Below are 20,705 nucleotides of genomic sequence, written 5' to 3'. Positions count from 1 at the left end.
CAGGGAGTTTGTAAAATATCTTTATTAAATAAATTCAATATTCAGATCTTTGGAAACAATAAACTGAATAGGATTAATCTATTCTTTATCTACTCGACAGACCTGACGCCCAACCGCCACCATCGGACCGTGTCGTCCCCACAACCGCTGTCGACCTCATTCATGCGCTGCCTGCTCCGACCTCCACATCAGTGTCAAGTAAGTGTGGACAACAGGAACGTAAGGAATACAAAGCCAAAATCCTGTCTGCATATCCCATAATGCTCTTTAGAAAAGTGTCTCAATAAGACACTTGTTATGAATTGGCACTATACAAATAGTGATATATTGACTGATTGATATTCACCTGAGAGTTGATGGAAGTTGTGGCTTGAGATGTGTTCCTCCTGCTCATGGAAAGCAGCAAAGAGAGGTTCTGAGCCAGATGAGTCCATTTTGTGGCTGGTTCCTACTTACAGCACCATATACCCTAACCCGAAAATGCAGGATCACACAAAATGGGAGACGATAAAAGAGTCATGGTTGGTACACAGGTAGTCCAAAATCAAAGAAGCAAACAAAATCCAAAGAAGAGCAGCAAATGTCAAAAAAGCAGGCAAAGAAAATTGCTATGAAACCATGCTTAAGCACATCTAATATACAAACACAGCATACCCCTGCCTCATGTACACAGGGTTTGTACTTCATTTGAATGTGAGATCCTTTTTGTTCAATTACTGTGAATCTTTGTCTCACATTCATACAAAAGGTTGCACAGATGCACAAAAAAACACGTGAGAAAGAATTCAAATAACAACATAAATGCACAGAAACAAATTGATTCTCTCACACATCAACAAACACACACACACACACACACACTCCCAAACTCGGATGCCCACACCATGCCGCGCCCCACTTCTGTTTAGGGAAAAAAGTAATTACTTTTTCTCCCTGCCTCAATGCCTTCAAAAGCCTCAGTGGGGCGATTCCCTAGTGAGCTAGTGAAATTCACTTAAACAGCTTTTGAGAGAGTAAGCAGTCTTATTGTTGCACACTGAAACTTTGATTGGATAGGGAGAAAAAATGAAAGGAGGAAGGGAATGGAGCAGGGGAAGACTGGTAAATAAAACTGTTGGCCAGAGTTGTTTTTCTATGTCTTTATTTCCATTTCTTTCACCTCTCAGTTTCTTTTTTATTTCTCTGTGGTGAGACTAAAGACTGTAGGCAGGCAACAATGGCGAGTTAAGTATGTGCATGCCCAGTATCATGCTGTGCCTTTTAAAACACAGGTGTGGCACAGCATGTGTCCCTCCTTATATGTGTTGCACTCCTGCATGCCCGCTGCCACAATCCCTTCTCCTTTAAAACTCTGTATGCCTTCTCCTCCAATCTTTGAGAATCAGTTTTCATCACAAGCCTGTATGAGTGCAAAAATTTAGTTTGTGATAGCTCCACTTTGTCTTCGAGCGGCTCACTTGGTCCACCTGCGAAACTTTTTCTGTTCGTGCACTTTAAGTGGCATCAAACACAGTGTCCCACAGATGCCCACTCGGAGGGAGGGAGGGGGGGACATCCAAGTGGTGTGCCTTTGGGAGAAAGGGGACTTAATAAATTAACAAAGCTGAGTCTTGCAGCTCTGATGACGTGTCCCATGGGGAATTCTTTGTGCAAGTTTTTAAGTGCAAGCCTTATAATGCACTGTAGAGATTTGCAGTCTTGTCTTAGAAATTTCATCACGTTGCTGTAGTTCTTATATTTTTTCTGAAGTTGTGCAAACAATGTGTGTTCACTCGCAGCTCTTATGAATACATTAAATGGACAATCCAAGACAAACTCTCTCTCGCACACGCACACGCACACACACACACACACACACACACACACACACACACACACACACACACACACACACACACACACACACACACACACACACACACACACACACACACACACACACACACACACACACACACACACACACACACACACACACACACACACACACACACACTCTGTTTGTGCTCTTGATCATGACTTGTATGTTTGTATCTTGGTGTGTTTGGAGACTATACTGCACTCTGGGGGAAAAGTGAAGGGTATGGATGAAGCAGCTTCGAGAACAAAGAAGGTCTGGAGGGACTTTATTAACATATAAAGAGTTTCAGTTTATGTAGGTGTGGGGTGTGTAACTGTGTGCTCCTCTTTGCATGTTGGTAACAATTTCTGCACATGTGTATATGCCTGTGTTATTATTGGCTCAGGTGTATGCTCATGTTTTGTTGTTTATGTGCATCCAATTCTTCTGCCTTGTGGTAAAAACATAGGGGGGAAAAAAGAACAAAAACAAAGACACCAACACTAATAAGGCTGTTGAATTATGAAGAGAACACAGATGCGTGGCCCCTGTTGGCAGCTTCAGGGTCTAAGCATCTCTGTATATGTAATAGATAGTCTCTATTCATTCCCCCTGTTCCTTTTCTAATTTATTTCTCTTTGTAACTGGATTCTCTTAAATCTTCCAGAGAGAGCTCGTTTGTGTTTGGCGTGTTCCTCATGTGTTGGAGAATGTGTTGAATGATTCCCAAAATTAATGTCAGTTATAAATACATGTGTTAAGATCACAGGAAAGGGAAATATGAAAGAAAAGAAGTAAAAGATACAAATGGTATAACAGGAAAGTGACACTACAAGTAAAATGGCATGGTGATAGTGGAAGAGGAAGACATTAAGAGGAAGGAAGAGATGGGAGTATGTTGAGGCGATGTGTCTACATATTTCAAGGCTCAATGTGATAGAAATAAGTGCGGGGGAAAGATGTGTGCAGGAGTTAGCTTTGCCTCTTCTATGAGGAAACAGTGAAGCTAGGTCAAAGTTAGTGACAGAGGAAACAGAAGGAAGCGCAAAATGGTGACAAAGTGGCATAGTACAAATTATAAGAAGCAAAGTAATATAAACTATATTTATTATACTTATAACTTATAACTGTGAATAACTGTGAATACTGGTTACTTAATCGTTTAATCACAAATGCCACTTTAGATTCTTCACTGGTCACTTTAACATGCTATTCACTGCACAGTATTATCCACCACACTATAGTCCTCTGTATATATCCCCCTTACTACCTGGAATTGTACTTATATTTGTTATTATTTTAACTCGGTTTTTGACTTTTTTTTTTGACTTTTGACTTTTGACTTCTTGATTCTGCACTGCTGCTGCTGTAACGCCTGAATTTCCCCATCGGGGATCAATAAAGGAATATCCTATCCAATCCTAAACAAATAACATTTGGAAATGTAGTCGTTGATAGTGCAGGTGAGATTTTAAACTACTGTTAAAACATTCATTTATCACTAGAAGATTTGCATAATGTGTGTATTTTGTCTAAACAATATTCCAGTTATTTATTTTCACAAAGATTGATTGCTCCATCAGTTTGTAACATAATGAAAAAAGATTTTAAAATTTAAAATTCGCTTTTTGAGATAAATTCTGAAATTTCGCAAACTGTGACTTCAAGATATTGTGATTTCCCATGGAAATGAGTAAATTAGATTGATAACCCCTTAAAGTTAAGTCATTGAACTCACTGATCAAATTGCTCTCGATAAATTGGACATTTAGCATTGAAAATAACCTGATTTGAAAAAGTGAGAACTCTTGTGTGACTGCTTTGTTGTGCATGATTTCATGCAGAGTTTAGGCTATAGTCTATGTGTCACCCTTCAAAGACAACTGGCTGGAAAGGTATTTTGTTGAGATTTTCTGGAGGACTTTTAAATGTTTTGCAAAACATTGCAAAATGTTGCTTTTTAATGTTGAATGCTAAAAAAAGGTAACTACATGTGATGTAAAGTCCTTCTCTATGTCAGTAACAGGGACATTATACAACTATAAATATGCTTACATATTATCAAGACAATATAGTTTCTTTCTATACTTATTTTACATTTTCGTTTTTGGAAAGAAACAGACTCACGACAATTCATATTCAGTTGCTATCTTTTCACGTTTGTCGTTAATACAGTACATTAGCGGTTTAAAATGAAATGACCATAATACTGTTGAATTATGTACTAACATTATTCAGGACATATTTGTGTCTGAGTAAATCCAAAATAGAGGCCTCGAATTTACCTCCTGCTTACATTTGACAATAATCCTTGAATTTATGTCAGTACACAAGCTGTACCACAGAACAACAAGTATCTTTCTTTAATCAAATATTTACACATTAACACTATTACTACAACATGTTCACTGCTTATAGCTTCATTAATATGTACCTCCTTTTCTATTACAACCTAATAAATCAAACAATTCCGTTTGTTTTACTTGTGTCACTTGTTTTTAGGCCAACTGACCAAAATACATTTACACACAATAATTTTCTATCATTATAAACAATTGTTATATAAAATGACCGCTGACTCACTGTTGAAGTTAAAAACTATAAGACAAATTTACAACCAGATTATGAACACTGTTAATTATACCACAGCTGATAAAACTGATTTTTCTTTCTTAAACATTGTTTAAAAATTGCCCTAAAGACAGTAAGTACCTTTTTGAAGTCCCCCAAATGTTTCTTTATTTAGTTAGAAATTAAACTTACTACTTTTTTCCAGAACAATAATAAAACCTTGAATTTAAAAGGCCAATATAGACCAGTATTTAATTTTTAAAACCTTTTTTTTTCCTGTTGTTTTGTCTAAAAGTGACCAGAAAAAAAAAACTTAAGGAAACAAGTCTATGCTCAAAAGGAGAAGTTGATAGAAGGCCTTACCATCTGTTGTAAATCCAAGACACACCTCATCAGTGTGGTTTTTGGCACATCATGCTAAATCTGTACCTTTGCACAAGCATGCGTCACACTCAGAGTACAGTTCATTGGCTAGTGTGGGTGCCCTGTTCTGTGGTGTCCTGTTGCTTGGTCCTAGCACGGATGGAATAGGTGTTAATATTCAAGAAAGTGTGAGGTTGGAAGTCATTAACTGAACTGAACTGTCAAGGTCAAATTCATTCGCTATTTGGAAGAAAGTCCGTCTTTCAACTTTCCCATAGAATTTTTGTCTCATTCTTCAAATTTTGCTGGATATAATTATTCAAAAAGAAATTACAGTGATTGTAAAGCCTGCATACACCAAGTGATTGTACCCCATATATTAATATGCAATTTGTGTTTGTCTGTTTGAGACTGAATAGGTGCTTTCATACAAACTCAATGGCGTCAACTGCTGGGCTCAGGTGTGTGTATGACAATTTGCCCTCAGTTTGTTGGCAAATCCTCCGAACAATTGATTGGCTAATTGAACTTGGAAGCTCTTTCATGTTTCGACATGTGTTCCTGGATAGATGATGGTGATATAACGTTTGAAGAAGAAAGCCACCGCCGTAATCAGGAAGCCCTGTCAGCTTCAAATGGATTAGCGCTTGATTTGCGTGCCGGCACTTCTGAGTTCAATTGCAAAGGGGTGGAGGGATGAAGGGGGTGAGTTGGAAGACAGAGAAAGAGAAATGCATTTCAGAGAAGGTGGCGCTTGGTGGGTGCATAAACAGGATGCACACTTTGCTCATTAGCAAGGGGAAAAGCTGTTTGAAGTTAGGATGTTTGTCAGGGTTGGCAACAAATGCGACAAGACTTCATAATGAAATTAAGTTATTTATTTTCTGACGAGCTTCGAGGATTGAGAGGAACACACCAACAACTTTGAACGACAGTAATCCTTGGACTAGAGTCTCTTCTTGGGATATTAATATGTGACTTCTTGCCCTTTTTCATCACTTCAGATGAGTCTTTAGTTCCATTAAATGGGCTCGGGCTGTATGGGCACTACTGGAGCTGTAAATTACAGTGTGAAATCACAAATATGCTGTATTTGATACTGGTACTTGGTATGAGAAAGTAGGCTTGCAATGCTGCCTTACACATGCTGCATTAAAACAGAGTTTTGATCTATTTATGTTCTTTTTGCTAAAACAATATAATACTTTGTACATATGTACATTTCCCAAATAACAAAAAGCTGTCCTGAAAAACACTTAAGTGAAAACAGGGGATTGTAATATGTCCCTTCCCTTGCATCTATAAACAGTTCTAAAATGAGTCACATTTGACAAGAAAGCTGTCATCAAATGTTTTTTTTTTTTTTTAAATCTTTGCAATATTATGTTATAAGATGAATACTAACTTGCCAAAACCTCAACTAAATAGCTAACAATTCTTTGTAACCAGAGTAAGTCCCTTACCCCATAATAAAGTTTTCAACTATCTCACACACACACACACACCCACAAACACACACACACACACACACACCCACAAACACTCAAATGAAGCAATTCATGTTTCTGCTTGTGTGCAGTGCCCTACAGGTAAACAAGGGGGGTAAAAAGAAATGTTCAAGTGCACTTTTCCACACACACACACACACACACACACACACACACACACACACACACACACACACACACACACACACACACACACACACACACACACACACACACACACACACACACACACACACACACACACACACACACACACACACACACACACACACACACACACACACACACACACACAAAGCATAAATATTAAACACATGAACAGGGTGAGATAATGTCAAGTTCAGCCGGGGTTTGTCAAGATACAGCTAGTTAGATAAAACAATGTTCCTATGAGATTAATTAGACATCATGCTATTAGTGTTACGGACAGAGGTAGAACAGAGGGAGGGAGGACCCAATTACAGGTAAAAAGAGGTTTAATTAAAAAACAACAACAACACAAAATAAATCCAAAATGTGCCAAAAACCAAGTGGAGAAGAAACAAAGTAAATCCACGGGAGCAGGAAGATGAAATGACAGGCTCAGACTACACATGACAGACTACAATGAACTGACAACATGAGGAACACAGAGACTAAATAGAAAGGGGTAATCAGACACAGGTGAGACTAATAAGACAGGTGAGGTACAACACAGAGAAACACAGAGATGCAAGAAACTGGACAACACTGAGAACTACAAAGTAAAACAGAACACTGAAGAAACACAAGGAACTAAAGGATGTAAGAAAACACAGAGAAGCACAGGGAGAAGACATAAAACTGGAAACACTAAAGACTAAACAATTAAACATCACTAGGAATCATTCACACACAAAAACACTAAACACCAAACTAGGAACCCTAACACACAAGTAAAACAGGAAACAATATTACAGACAACATAGGAGGACACAAAGTAACACAGGGAAACGGTTACACACAGGGAAACATTAAGGGAACAATGAGAACTACAGTTTTTCACCAACCGAATTTTCCTTGGGAAAATAAGGGGTTCATTCATTCATTCATTCATACACATGGGATTAAAGCCAATCAAAGCAGAGTGAGAGAACGGGACTCCGTTATGTCATGTAATATGATTGTGTTACGTAATATGCGTTGTTGAAAAACAGCGCGTTTTCAACAGCTATGCTAAAAAATTTTAAACCACTTTCTCCTCTAAATTAGTGCCCTTGTGTAGAAAAACATATACAAAAAATAATGTACTTATTCTACCATTATCAGACAATGTGAAGTGTTAATTTACAAAAGAAATTAACTTGCAATATGCTCTTTAAGTAAAGCAGACCTCTTGGACAATGAGTAAAAAAAACTCATAATCAATTTGTTAACACCACCTTGATAACCTCTGATTCAATTATATCCTCCATTGGAATTTTAAGCGAAGACTGGTAGAACTGCCTTAACGTATTACTTCTGCCTTAAAATATATTACTACTCTTTTTAAATATGACCAAATTGTTACCTAGTAACTATTAACCTAGTAACCTATTCAGCTGAAAAAAAAAAATTATTAAGTTCAGTAACTGTATGATAATCTCCTAAAGTTTAAATGTTCTTCATCTTAAATATATATATATATATATATATATATAAAGAAAAGGAATAAGACAATAAAGCCTGTGACTGACAAACTGTTCCCCCATTTAATGACTTTGTTATTGGTTTTATCTATTAAAATCAGCACTTGTTATGTTCTCAGAAATACAAAAGCTTTCCAGATAAGTTGCTTTTCTTTTTTCATTCTTTGGGGGAAAAAAAGGGTTCTGAATTGCTCTCCCCCAAGAGAGTGCTGTTGTGGTCTGCCCTTGCTGCCACCAGGGACGTCTTCCATCTTCCTTCGCCCTCTTCAGGGACCATCAACTGTCCCAAAAGACTGTGCCGCATTCGTGCTCCTCGGAAAAACTGGGGCATGTGGGACAGAACTTCACAGCATAATTAAAGCAGTGTTTGGAACTTGAATCTTCAACTCTCTTTGTGTGGATGTGTGTAAGTGTTTATACTTTCAACACAAAATTATACTTTTGGGAGGAGAGTAAAATGATTTGCAACATGCAACCAAAACGGGGTTGACAGCCTAGTACTGTTTCGGCTGCTTATCTTCTGCCTTGGAAAAAATAGTGTCTTAGATGATGAAATAGTCATTGTTTTGGGGTTGTTGTTTTTTTTAAAGCAGAGAAGTACTTTTTTTTTCTTCTGCTTTGGGGAAAAACATACGCCAAAAACAAACATTAAATAATAAAATTATAGAAGCAATTTTCAGCAAATAGTCGGGCGCAAACTGAAGAAACACCTTCTTTTGTCAGTGAACCCCTTTCAGACACTTTCTATTTTTTGACCTCATTACCTTCTGTAGACACCTCTCTGTTTATTTTATGCTCACCTCCTTAATCTCTTCAGATCTCTGTGTCTCCCTGTTGTGTTATTCTCTCTCCTCAACAAAACTTTAACAACCTTCCCTCCTCTCAATTCCTTTTCTGGTGGGAGGTGAGCGTGTGTAAGACTGGAAGAAAAAAAAAAAAAAAAAAAAAGAATGATGAAAGACAAAAGAAGAAGGAAACAGAGTGAGACACTGGAAGCGGGAGCAGCTGCTGAGAAAAAGAAACTGGGAGCGTGAAGCCCAGTCAATTTCAAAAGCCAGTCAGTCTTTAAGTTAGTCAGTTAGTCTGAGCAGACTGTACCAGCACAGTGGCTTCCTCTTAACTCTCCATTTCATGGATTTTGAAGGAGAGGTAGCACTCACTCTGCAAAACATGAAAGAACACTTTACATGGCAGAGTCCCCTTGGATTCATTCCTCTTTCTTCACTTGCTGTCAAAATATTGACACAGGAGTGAAAACGCAAGCAGCATTTTACTCCCATGTATCAGACACTTTGTCCTTTTGAATTATTGATACTCCTAGAAGGGGTTTGTACCGGACATAGGGCTATCCTCAGGTCCTTTTTATACATCTTCAGTGGTAGTACCCATGGAACCAAACCAATGGCTGCCTGCAGATTTCTGGCTCTAAGCTCTTTCCTCTGTAGTTGAGCTGTGGGCTGAAAAAGAGAGCGAGTGGCTGCTGGTGAAACAGCTGGCCTCAGGGCTAGTAGTGACTGTTAGTGTACTTGGCTTATGGCACATTGTAGAAGTTTCTGGCTCAAGTAAATTCACAGTTAATTTACCTTTTTGAGTAAATAATAGCAGGAAAAGAGTAGTTTTTAATATTTTATATTGTTCTGACTTTTTGTTTTTTAATTCAGTTTATTTTATTTGTTTTTAAGGCTTGGTTTGTTGATTCAGATTACCATAGTTTTAATTTGTTAAAATGTTTACTTTTGGTCCAGTTTGTATTTGTTTTTCGTAAGCCTTTTTACTCTTGTGTTTGTAAGTGTATTGGCATTTATAGTTTAACCTTGGAACTGCCTTTGTAATTTCTATGTATCACTGTGTTGCAAACCTGTATAGTATGACCTTACAATCAAAGTTTCATTGCATAAAATTGGCAATGAAGAATAATAAGCTACTATTTGTGGGATGAGTGTATTTGTTAATTATGAGTATTTCAGATTTCACTTTACACAGACACGAACTCATTAATGGGTTTTGGGGGTTTTCACTGAATTAGATTGTCATGCTCCAATCTACAATGCATTACAGTTACAATTTTTCCAGAAACCTTTAAACGGTTTCACAATCCTTTTGTGTAAAGCTGTAAAATGGTTTAAGTGTCGCCCAATAACTCTATTGTCTGGAATAAAGGGACCTGTTTACACCTTCTATTAACTTGCATCTTAGGTTATCTGATCCCAGCTTTAGAGATGTATTCATTTCAGTTGAAAGAAATCATAAAACTAAAGTTTCTGCTTCAAACACAGCACCACATAGTTACTGTATAGGCTGTCCTTAGAACCTGCCCAGGACACATTTGCTTTAATGCTGCTGAAACAATTTGGGAATGTGCAGATATCTGTACAACATTTGAAAAGTAATGTGATGCATGTTCTTAAATGCATCTTTGGTTTCTTTGAAACAACAACATGATATTGTTTTCCAGTAATGACTTTACAATATTGACATTGTGGAAAATAGTCTTGTGGCAAGACAGCAATGCAATGATGGAATAAACTCTGTCCAGACAAATTGACATTATATGCACTTTATTTGATGGTTGTATAATTTTTTTGTATCTGGATGATGTTGGTGTTGGCAGTCCCACTCATTTGGCACCCACCTGCAATGTCAGTGATAGGCTAGCATTAGTAAACTGTGCTTTTTGAAGAGTGAAGAGTCACTCATCCCCAAATTGAGCATTACTCTGTATTTAATCAAATCACTACTTTGGCTAAATCTTTATACTTGAAACATTTAGCCAAACGAGTGATGCAGAACATACTGCATTTAATATTCATCTGGACTCAGCTAAAATATATCTAAAGTAATAAATACTGGACTAAAAATATACATTGTTGTAAGAACGTCACAGCTGCTCAGATTAAGGCAATTAAGTCTTTGAAGGCATTTGGAAATAAATAGTGTTCCATTATGTTGGCTCTTGCTAAATCTATTTTATAACACACACCAACAAAATAACGAATAGAGCAAAATAATTTCAAGCACTCTGTCAAAGTAAATTTCAGCTGGACTGATTTTTTTCATTTATTTATTTTTTTCATACAGACATAACAGTCAGTGCAGAACAATCAATCTCGGGTTGTTTGGGATCTTTGTCCCCACTACCTTTGTAATGATGACCAGAACAGACTGTCAATAATGCTCCAGGCATTTACATGGTAATAAAATACTTTTATTTAAGTTTATTTTATACCCCGAGACTGTCAAGTCTGGACACAGAAAACCCAAATGCAACAACTCAGAATCGGCAGGCAGTTTCAATCCGTTCATTCGGTCCACAGGTTGGTACACAAAATCCAAAAATCCAAGCAAAGGTACAAAGTCAGCAGACAAAAAGACGTGGTCAAAAAACTAACAGGATCAGAGCGCTGACACAAGGAACAAGACGAACTGGCACAGAGTGAAGGGATGGCAGACATTAAATACTGAACAGGGGGTGGAGTTAACAAGACACAGGTGAGACACATCAGGTAATCAGCAGACTGGGAAACACTGAGGGAAGGCCATGCAGCCAACAGACCTGAAACGAGACACAGGGTAAGTAACAAAGTAAAACACAAACACAAGACATGATACATGAGGTAAACAGAAATAAACAAAAACACTTGACCTGAGGTTGTGACAGAGACACATCCATATTCCTCTAACACAGTACTGAAGGCAGGAAGTGATGATGTTAGGTACAGGTACAGCAAGATATCATCTGCGTAAAGAGAGATGATATGCTTTTCCCTTCCAACCACAACGCCCTCTATAGTAGAATGTGCACTTATCACAATTGCGAGGGGCTCAATAGCCAGAGAGAAAAGTGGTGACAAGGGACAGCCCTGACATGTACCCCGTGACAAGGGGAAAAAAAGCAAGACATACAAGAATGTGTCTGAATCATTGCGTATGGATTGAAATAGGGTACCCGAATACTTTGTATTAAATTTGTACCAAAGTTAATTTTTTTCCAAGACCGCCAAAAGGAAAGGCCATTCAAGGCGATCAAATGCCTTTTCAGCATCTAATGAGAGGGCAACGACAGGGTTGTTGATGTCATTAGCACAGTGAAATATATTTAGAAATCTGCGCATGTTGTCGGAGAAAGGACTGATCCTTATTTATAAGATTAGGCAAAACATTTTTCCAATCTAGAGGCTACAACCTTAGTAAATATCTTAGATTCAGATGACAGGAGATAAATAGGTCTATAGGAACCACACAGTTTGCGTCCTTCCCTGGGTTTGGCAGGATTATGACCAGGGCCTGTTCTAATGTTTGGGGTAACTGGTTAATCTCAATTACATGTCTAAACATGTTCATTAGTGGTGTAAGAAGATCAGATGTGAAAGTCTTGTAAAAGGCAATAGGAAAGCCATCTAGCCCTGGTGATTTCCTGCCCGAAAGCCTCCCCATTGCGTTCAGAGCTTTCTGATTAGTGATCTCTGCCTCCAGATTGTCCCGTATCCCCACAGCCACCCCTAAAAAGATCATTTTAATGGTTTTGTGAGTGAGTAAAAATCAAAATGATAGATAGATAGATAGATAGATAGATAGATAGATAGATAGATAGATAGATAGATAGATAGATAGATAGATAGATAGATAGATAGATAGATAGATAGATAGATAGATAGATAGATAGATAGATAGATAGATAGATAGATAGATAGATAGATAGTGACCCATTTTTTGGCATGAACAATTAAAGCTATGTCAATAGTTACAAAAATATTGCTCAGTTTGATACAGTATTAATTAATTCAATTAACACATGTGCATGTATTAAAGTGGTTGCAGCAACAGATATATTAACATATGAAAAGGTCATCTAAAGAAAAACAAACTATATTGCAATATCAAGGAATCAGTGCATCATCTCTTATTGTCCAATTAATTCCGTTTCCTCCAAGGCATGTTCTGACACACACAGACTTTGTTCCACTGTGCAGTAGCAGAATAATTTCCGTTGACTTCCTGGTGCATTGGCCACCAGAGGCAAATTCATAAAAGCAAAGATCTAAGACATTAATTCACATGATTTCATTAAGGATGTGCGATTGCATTAAGCCCATTTGTTACACAGTAGCAGTGGTGTGTCGCCCCTGTTGTTTAATTTGATTCAGGGGATTTCCGAGCTTATTTCGTCACTTAATTAACTAACGGAGGAGTATCACTGCTGTGTCTTTTCTCTCCTGTTTCAGTTTGGTTTATCTCTCCGCCACAGAGGTGTGGAGTTGTGTGGAGTCATTCAGAGGTCTTAGGCATCGTGTGAAGATTAATGTTTCTCTGTGACAGTGTTGTCTTCCGTTTTAACGCTGATTAGAAGATGACAAAATCCTCCAAAAGAAGATTCCCTTTTTCTTACTCCCATGTGAAAGTGCCTATTATGACAGCAATTATGTTTTGTTTTTTTCAAAGCCCACACAATAGAACATCTGAATATTGCACGAATGATATGTCTCATAATAACATCAACCTTCCCAATTACCCATGCCTTGTTCTAATTACAGACGATTAGGCACAGAGTCAGGTCATACTCTGACGTCAAATGTCAGTTTCAGCTGGATGTGAAGAAGCAGCACATTGCTTTTCCTAATACAACTCTCCCCATAGACCTAAAGGGCTCTTGGGGGATTCCAGCATTGCTTATTTAGCTTTGATTACACCTAGGATTAAGGCTTCAATTAAAACCAGAGCCATAATGATCTTGTCTTCGATGCCAGTCTTGATCCACAAATGGCCTCTCAAAAAAGGTCACTATAGCACACACAGCAGCATTGTGCAGTATCTTTCTTTTCTGGCATCAGAGAGACCATGGCCTTGTTGAATTCTAAACATCATAAATACTTAATTGCAAACTTTCTTTTCAAAGCCAACAGGGACGTAGACAACAACGTTAGTCATTTAAAGGTACTAAAATCAGATATTTATTCTATCTGTGTTTATATCACACAGCCCCTCAGGGCTACAATGGTACCAAAGCCTGATTAACATGCTGACAACAACAGCTGAAGAAGTGTGTGTGTGTGTGTGTGTGTGTGTGTGTGTGTGTGTGTGTGTGTGTGTGTGTGTGTGTGTGTGTGTGTGTGTGTGTGTGTGTGTGTGTGTGTGTGTGTGTGTGTGGAAGAGTGCACTTGAACATTTCTCTTTACCCCCCCTTGTTTACCTGTAGGGCACTGCACACAAGCAGAAACATGAATTGCTTCATTTGAGAAATCACCCAAAGCTGATAGCTGCATTAACTCTGCTTCTAAAGTGCTTATCATTGCATTCTCAAAATGCTCTATGAGATGAATTTTGAATTTTAAATATTTATCCCAACATTCTTGTCAGGTGTCAAGGACAAGGACTAGAGACTGTTTATCTCCTTTCAGAGTTTTGCATGTCTGAAATAAGCAGGTTAAAAAGAGCTTTGCCGGTAGCACCGGTGGCTACAGAGGCACAGGAGCCTGATTAGGCCACACAGGAAGTATGCTTTTCATCTTCTATTTCTCCAGGTTGCATCATGGCAGCTTGTCATTGACACATTCTTTCCTGCTGTCAACACAAGGTCATAACCAACATTTCCTACCTGTCAAATTTCTGCCTTTGTTTTGAGTTAACATCATTGTCAACTTGATATTATGAACAAACCTACAACTGTCAATTTAACTGATTCTGACACTGTGCAAAGCCGTTAAGCAGATTCCTTTTCTGCAGCTGTGTCAAAGATTCCCTTAGAAAAAACTGCGCGACTTCTCATTGTCATCAGGAGAGCAAAATGTTTCCTGCAGAATTATTCATCCTCTATACAGCCTTCCCTTATATCACGGAAGTGCATATGCATGCTAAAAAGTTTTTCTTTTCAATTTGACCTGTTCAAACCACAGCCAGATAGTCCAACTGACTGCTGTAAAAAAAAAAAAAGGCAGATTATAGCAGACGTGCTAGTTTCCAACTGTTGTCCTGAGGCAGGTAACAGAGAGACAAATTGTGAACAAAATACAAAGGCACACATGACACAAGACAATAATTGATTTCATTATGTTGGCAAGTCTCTTTTTGTGAGTGGTAGAATATTCAAAGATTTTGTTCCTTTGACGTAACAGTTTGTCTGAATGTAGTGCATCAGCATGGCACCTCACAGTCTCCTCGTGCTGTGGCCCTGGTGCTGATCACGTGGCAGACATCAGTTTTATAAAGTCCTTCAAAGGAGGAGGAGCAAGTCCGTGCAAAATATAATTATTAAGATTTATTATTTTAGGAAAGCATATCAGTGGCTTTCTTTAACCTAAAAAAACCACTTTGGCCAAACACTAAAGCTATAATTTGTATTTATTTTTTTTATTTTTTTTTATATATATAATCATATTATAGCACAGTTTAGAAAATTGATGAAACAGGGTTTAAATATTTCACTTGGCTGTTTTACTATTTGCATTCATTTCAAATTAAAATCAAGTTTTTGTATAAATGGATGTTTGTGTTTTGTTTTTTAACCAAAAAAAAAAAGAATTTTTTTTTAATAAAAGGTTTGGGTAGGAGCAGAATAATTTTAATATTCAGACTGGGCCATGGCTTGTTGTAATGAAACACTCGAGATCTAAAGTCAACTGTTCAGCTTTCCCATTGATAATATTTGGAGCAGATTAAATTTGATTCTTACAAACTGCAAATAATTTCAAGTTCCTAGTTATGCAGAATTATCCTCCAAATTCAGTGTGTATTTGCGATGAAGCTTTCAGCTATCTGGCAACACATTCCTCTGTTTTTTGATGAAAACCCCACCCATCTGTTATTCTCCTCAAAATATGACAAATGTGGAGAATATTTAGAAAACACCATTTAACCCCACTCTGATACCTTCATCTACAGCAGTGAAACACAGATGATTTGGTGTATGCATTGGGAAAGAAACGGCAGGGCATATGCCTTCCAGATGGAAATATTTGTCATCATGCTCTCACTTGCAAGGCTCTCTCTCTCTCTTTCTCTCTCTTGCTTGCTCTCCATTTCTTTCTCCCTGACAAATGTGTCTTGTACTTTAGGAGCAGCATTATATGACTCACCAAGTTCAGATTTATTTCGTCTACTATATCGCATGCCTTCAGTGTGGTAATATTTGGAGTTTTCGACTGGATTTTCACGAGATAAACAGAAACACTTGCCTGGTTTTGTTTTTCAAAACTAATACTATTCCCTGAATTAAAGACAGAAAGCATTTGTTTTAATTTTCTTGTATTTTATAATACCTCTATCTGCATTGCTTGTTGTCAGCACAGACTCACGCACATTGACAAGTGTGTCTTTCGGCTAATGTACTTGCATATAAAAACCGGAATCTCTACAGAGGCAGACTGAGGCTTTTAAATGTGACAGGTATCAGCATGGAGATCAGCTCTTCAGAGGGTGCGACACTGCTCGCTTCTTACTGCTAATTCTGTTAAAGCCACTGGGACTCCTAACAAGGAACAACAGTGCCTTGATGTTTGGCCCTCTGGCATGTGAGGATTATTGTGGGCGGTGTGGGAAGGCACACGTACATCTATACACACATGCACATATTTAGCAAATTCCCATTTCCACTTGCTTTTACACTCCAACGAACACACAGAGCCACAGGAATAAAAGAGGTGAAGAGATGCTGGAGCATTCATAACAGACTCATAACTGCAATAGGGCCTATAATTTACCTGTGCTAAATGCAGCTTTTTAGTAAGTGCCAAAGCGGCCATCATCCTCCTACTCTGCTTTTACTCTTTCTTCAGCCCTCCTGCCCCAGATGGTAATTGTTTCCTGAAAGAATCCACATTAAATGAAAGTAGTACAATATTTTCTATTGAGTTGGAACTGTGATGTCATGCCATGCTTGCCTTGCCAGAGAACTATGTTATGAAATTGAACTTTGGGGCTGGTAAGATGAATAATTCCGTTTTCTAAATAGTTTTCAAGGTTAGCATTCACCCAAAAACGACACACTTTCACATCTGTAGTCCATTTCCTTCATGTGAAAAATATACACAGCTCCTTCAGATGGAGATTTGTTTTCCTATGCTTTAGTGCTCCTTTGAGTTTATAGGAAATACACAAATCAACTGGCTCTTTTTTTGATTATGTCTCTAATTCTCTCTGACTCTTTGTGTTGCTCTGTGTCAGGGCCTCACACACTGTATCACGTCCTTCCTCTCACCCCAGCTGCCCCCGCACCGCAATACATCACCTCCACTCTTTTCTTTTCATCAACCTTCTCCTCCCCTATCTGCCAAAATATTTCTCTCTTCCCAAAGAGCTGCTTACCCCTCTTCACCCTCCCAGTCAGCTTCCCACTACTGTCTCCATGGTGTAGTGATGGTCACCATGGCAACTGTCAGGCAAATGGAGGGTGGCCAACAGGACAACATGGGAGGTGAAGGCTGAGAGGGTTGTGGAGGTAGAGGGACCACTCTTGTATGTTGAATCATTTTGGTGAGGCAGCACATTATTAAATGCCACTGAAAACTCTCCTGCTCTCACATTTCAATGCAGTGCACATATGCACAAATATTACATACTATAAAAAGCATTGCTACTTATGCTATATTTAGCTTACACACACACACACACACGCACACACACACACACCAACTTAGCAGGCACAAAGAAGCTCTCAGTGCAAAAGCATTAGAGCTGAGAGGCTTACAACTGGAAATGGGATTTAAGACTACCTGTGGATTCCCATACAAAGAGACTGAACTAATGTAAAATTGGCTTAGATTGAAAGGAAAAAGTAACATACAATTTCACATACTTAAACTGCACCAGAGAACTGAAATGGCATCACTCTTGCTTTCTTTAAAGGAGAGGAAAATGCCTTGTTCTTGTTTCAGATATTTTATTTTATGTACAGGTCTATCAGTCTGTATATCTCCCTCCAATGTTTCCATCAGCACATACTTCAATGCAGATGAAGATATATTGTTAGACATTTGTTCAGGTGTATCTATAAAAGGAAATAGATGAAAAGCTATAAATTGATGGAAAGGCTTTCTGTGTATAGACAAAAAGCCATAGCTGACTTACCTGGACATAAGAAAACAATAACATACAGAACCAACCAGACTACAATAGCACTGATGCAAGCAACTTTGTAAATGGCAGCAGAGGTGAGAATGACAAGAAGTATGCTAAAAGCAACCAGGAAGGTAGACCGACAGTCCAAGAATGTGTCAGACATGTTAATAGGAGGTTGTCAACCAGCCAAGCAGTAATAATCCATAATTCCATCCTCCTGCCACCTGAATGAATGTTTCTGGGACCTGTTTTCATTAACCTTGTAGACTTCTTTTAGTGCAATGCATATATGCAACACTTGCTAATTCTGTGAGGGCCGTACAAGTACACAGAGTTTAAATTCAGTCACACCATGTAAGTCTAATACCTGGAATTTATTTGTGCATGAAAATGTAAAATGGCTGTCTTGGCAATAAACATTTCTGGAAGACCGAACTTGTTAGAGCCAGGCCATATTTAAATCCGCCACTAGACAGAACATGACAGCCTGCCTTGTGTTGGGGATTAAAGCATTTGGTGTGCATACGCTTCTGCTGTGCCCTAAAAAAGGGAGAGTAGAAATAATGATCAGACATGATGTAAACATAATTTACGTTTTACGTTCTCTGTATTTATTTTATTTCTTGTATCAAGGGTCACATATTTTAGAACACAGCTCATTTGCATTTAAAGCTATAAACACAATAACAGCCTGTTCTAAAAACAGGCTAAATATTGCGAACCAAATAGCGTAGTTTATAGACATGCTAAAACAGAGGATCAGAATAGATTTTTGGCAAGAAACTTGTGATCTTTAAGCTAATACCATGAAAATGAAAGGACAAATGCACAAGGGCTTCTCTGCACGTTTGCATGACTTAGCTAAACACAATCTTTACAAAATGAGTTACTTGCACTGACCTTGTGTGGTGCTATGTTGACAGAGCTAAACAAGCTTTGAAAAGTGTCAATATGTCATAAAAGGTTTGTTTCTTTAAAACACTCGAAGTTCGGTCTGCATGTGTTACGGTACACACGCTGTGTATAATGTTTGGACCCAGACGCACGACTCAGAGACAAGTTTTTCTTTAATGAACAGACTAGATAGCGAACAAACGAGTGAGGTGAATGTGTCAAGTCCTCACTCTCCAGTGAGCGGGGATCCTGGTGAAATCCTAGAGTCCCAAACGCGTGAGGTGACTGTGGAGCTGAAGAGCAGCTGGCAGGCAGGCAGGCAGCAGGTGAGCGTCGTTGATCGCTGATGAGCAGGGGAAAAAAGAAAGACGAGGAGGGTAAGTCTAGAAGCCATGAACAAGATGCTTTGACTAGGAAATATTATGAGAGCCAAGTCGTTAGGGTACAATACCACTGAGGGTAGATAATAATCCGGCAAGGAGTGAAGGTTGAGTCCGGGTATATATGCACTGGAGGTTGATGAGCTGATGGAGAACACCTGGCCGCCACGCCTGTCGCTGAGTACACACAGGGGAGGAGACACAGGAGGAGCAGACGAACATGGGGAAAACAGACCACTGAACAGAACCTAATCATAACAGCATGTTCAAATAGTCTTAATTACTGGAAAAGGGGTCAAATCAATAATGAAGCTCATAAACTATGCTTCCGCTCTGGCAGGCAGATATAAACATAATGAGTCATCGTGGTGGAAAGATCCCCCTTCAGTCCACCGCAGGCATGACTAATAAATTACAAGCCTAATTTCTCAAACAGCTTAACAGGTGGTAAACTCTGAAAGTGAAAGTTTCTTTAAAATTTCAAGATTTTTTAACCTGAAAACAGCTTCTATTCTATATTTTGCAGATGCAAGAGAGACTAAAGAAACCTCTCAGTACACCGCCTTCCCTTCTTCACTGCCCTTCCTTTATTGTTCTATCCAACAAACTATATTTTGATTTGCATCCCAAATTGATTATGTTATTATTTCCTGTAAAAATTTAAAACAAAACTTATTTTCATCGGTTTCAAAAATCAGATGGTGCTCCGAGAACATTAAAGGGATACTTCACCCATTTACATGAAGCTTTGTATCATTAGAAACATGGTAGTAGTGTTGAATGGTCATGAATCCAACCCTCATTTTGCCCTGAGACAAGAGAAATGTGTTTTTCTTTGCTTGAAAGTTTTCTTCATGTGATGCAAAAAGCGTCATATTGCATCACATGAAGAAAACTTCCAGGCAAAGAAAAACATATTTTTCTCGTCTCAGGGCAAAATGAGTGCTGGACTCATGACCATTCAACAATGGGTGAAGTATCCCTTTAAGACACTCTGCCCATTCAAGGCTGCTTTATTTATGCCTCTACTACTATTAGTTTTGAATGGGCTGGGCTGTCTTTCTTCAGCTGTGGCATAACCACATAGGGAGGAATCAATGTATGTAAAAAAGAAAGCCCGTATGAAACATGTTTGAGCCTCTGAGTTACACAACAAGCTGAGGGAACGGCCATCCCATCAGTGTTTACACAGAGCTAACAGCAATCACACAATCAATTTACATCACTTTTTTTTTAGAAAGTCATTACTTAAAAATATATTTGATATCAGATATATCTGTTACCTTTCATGAGATTTTACCATTGTGTTAATGACATATTTGTGTTGCTTCTCTTGCTTAGTGTGCTGCTTCAGATCAGAATATTGCGTCTCCTATAATAGTTATGCAGATGATAGAAAACTATCAGTGTCAACAAATGACCACAGTCCCTTGTGTTCACTGAGTAAGTGCAT

At 38.3% G+C, this 20,705-nt stretch overlaps 1 protein-coding gene across 1 annotated transcript in view; it reads left to right on the top strand.

Annotated features, from left to right (window-relative positions):
* Positions 1 to 6,909: 6,909 nt before the first annotated feature.
* LOC306820059 (uncharacterized protein) overlaps positions 6,910 to 20,705 on the top strand; it is a gene marked incomplete at its 3' end in the record, with an annotated part of 177,954 nt that continues 164,158 nt past the window's right edge. The window contains exon 1 of the mRNA XM_079337713.1: positions 6,910 to 6,968. The remainder of the gene's footprint in view (positions 6,969 to 20,705) is intronic.

The sequence above is a fragment of the Symphodus melops genome, assembly GCF_947650265.1.
Source record: "Symphodus melops genome assembly, chromosome: 2".
NCBI classification, from domain to species: Eukaryota; Metazoa; Chordata; class Actinopteri; order Labriformes; family Labridae; genus Symphodus; species Symphodus melops.
The sequence above is the reverse complement of the archived record's forward strand: the minus strand, read 5'-3'. Positions and strand labels throughout refer to the sequence as shown.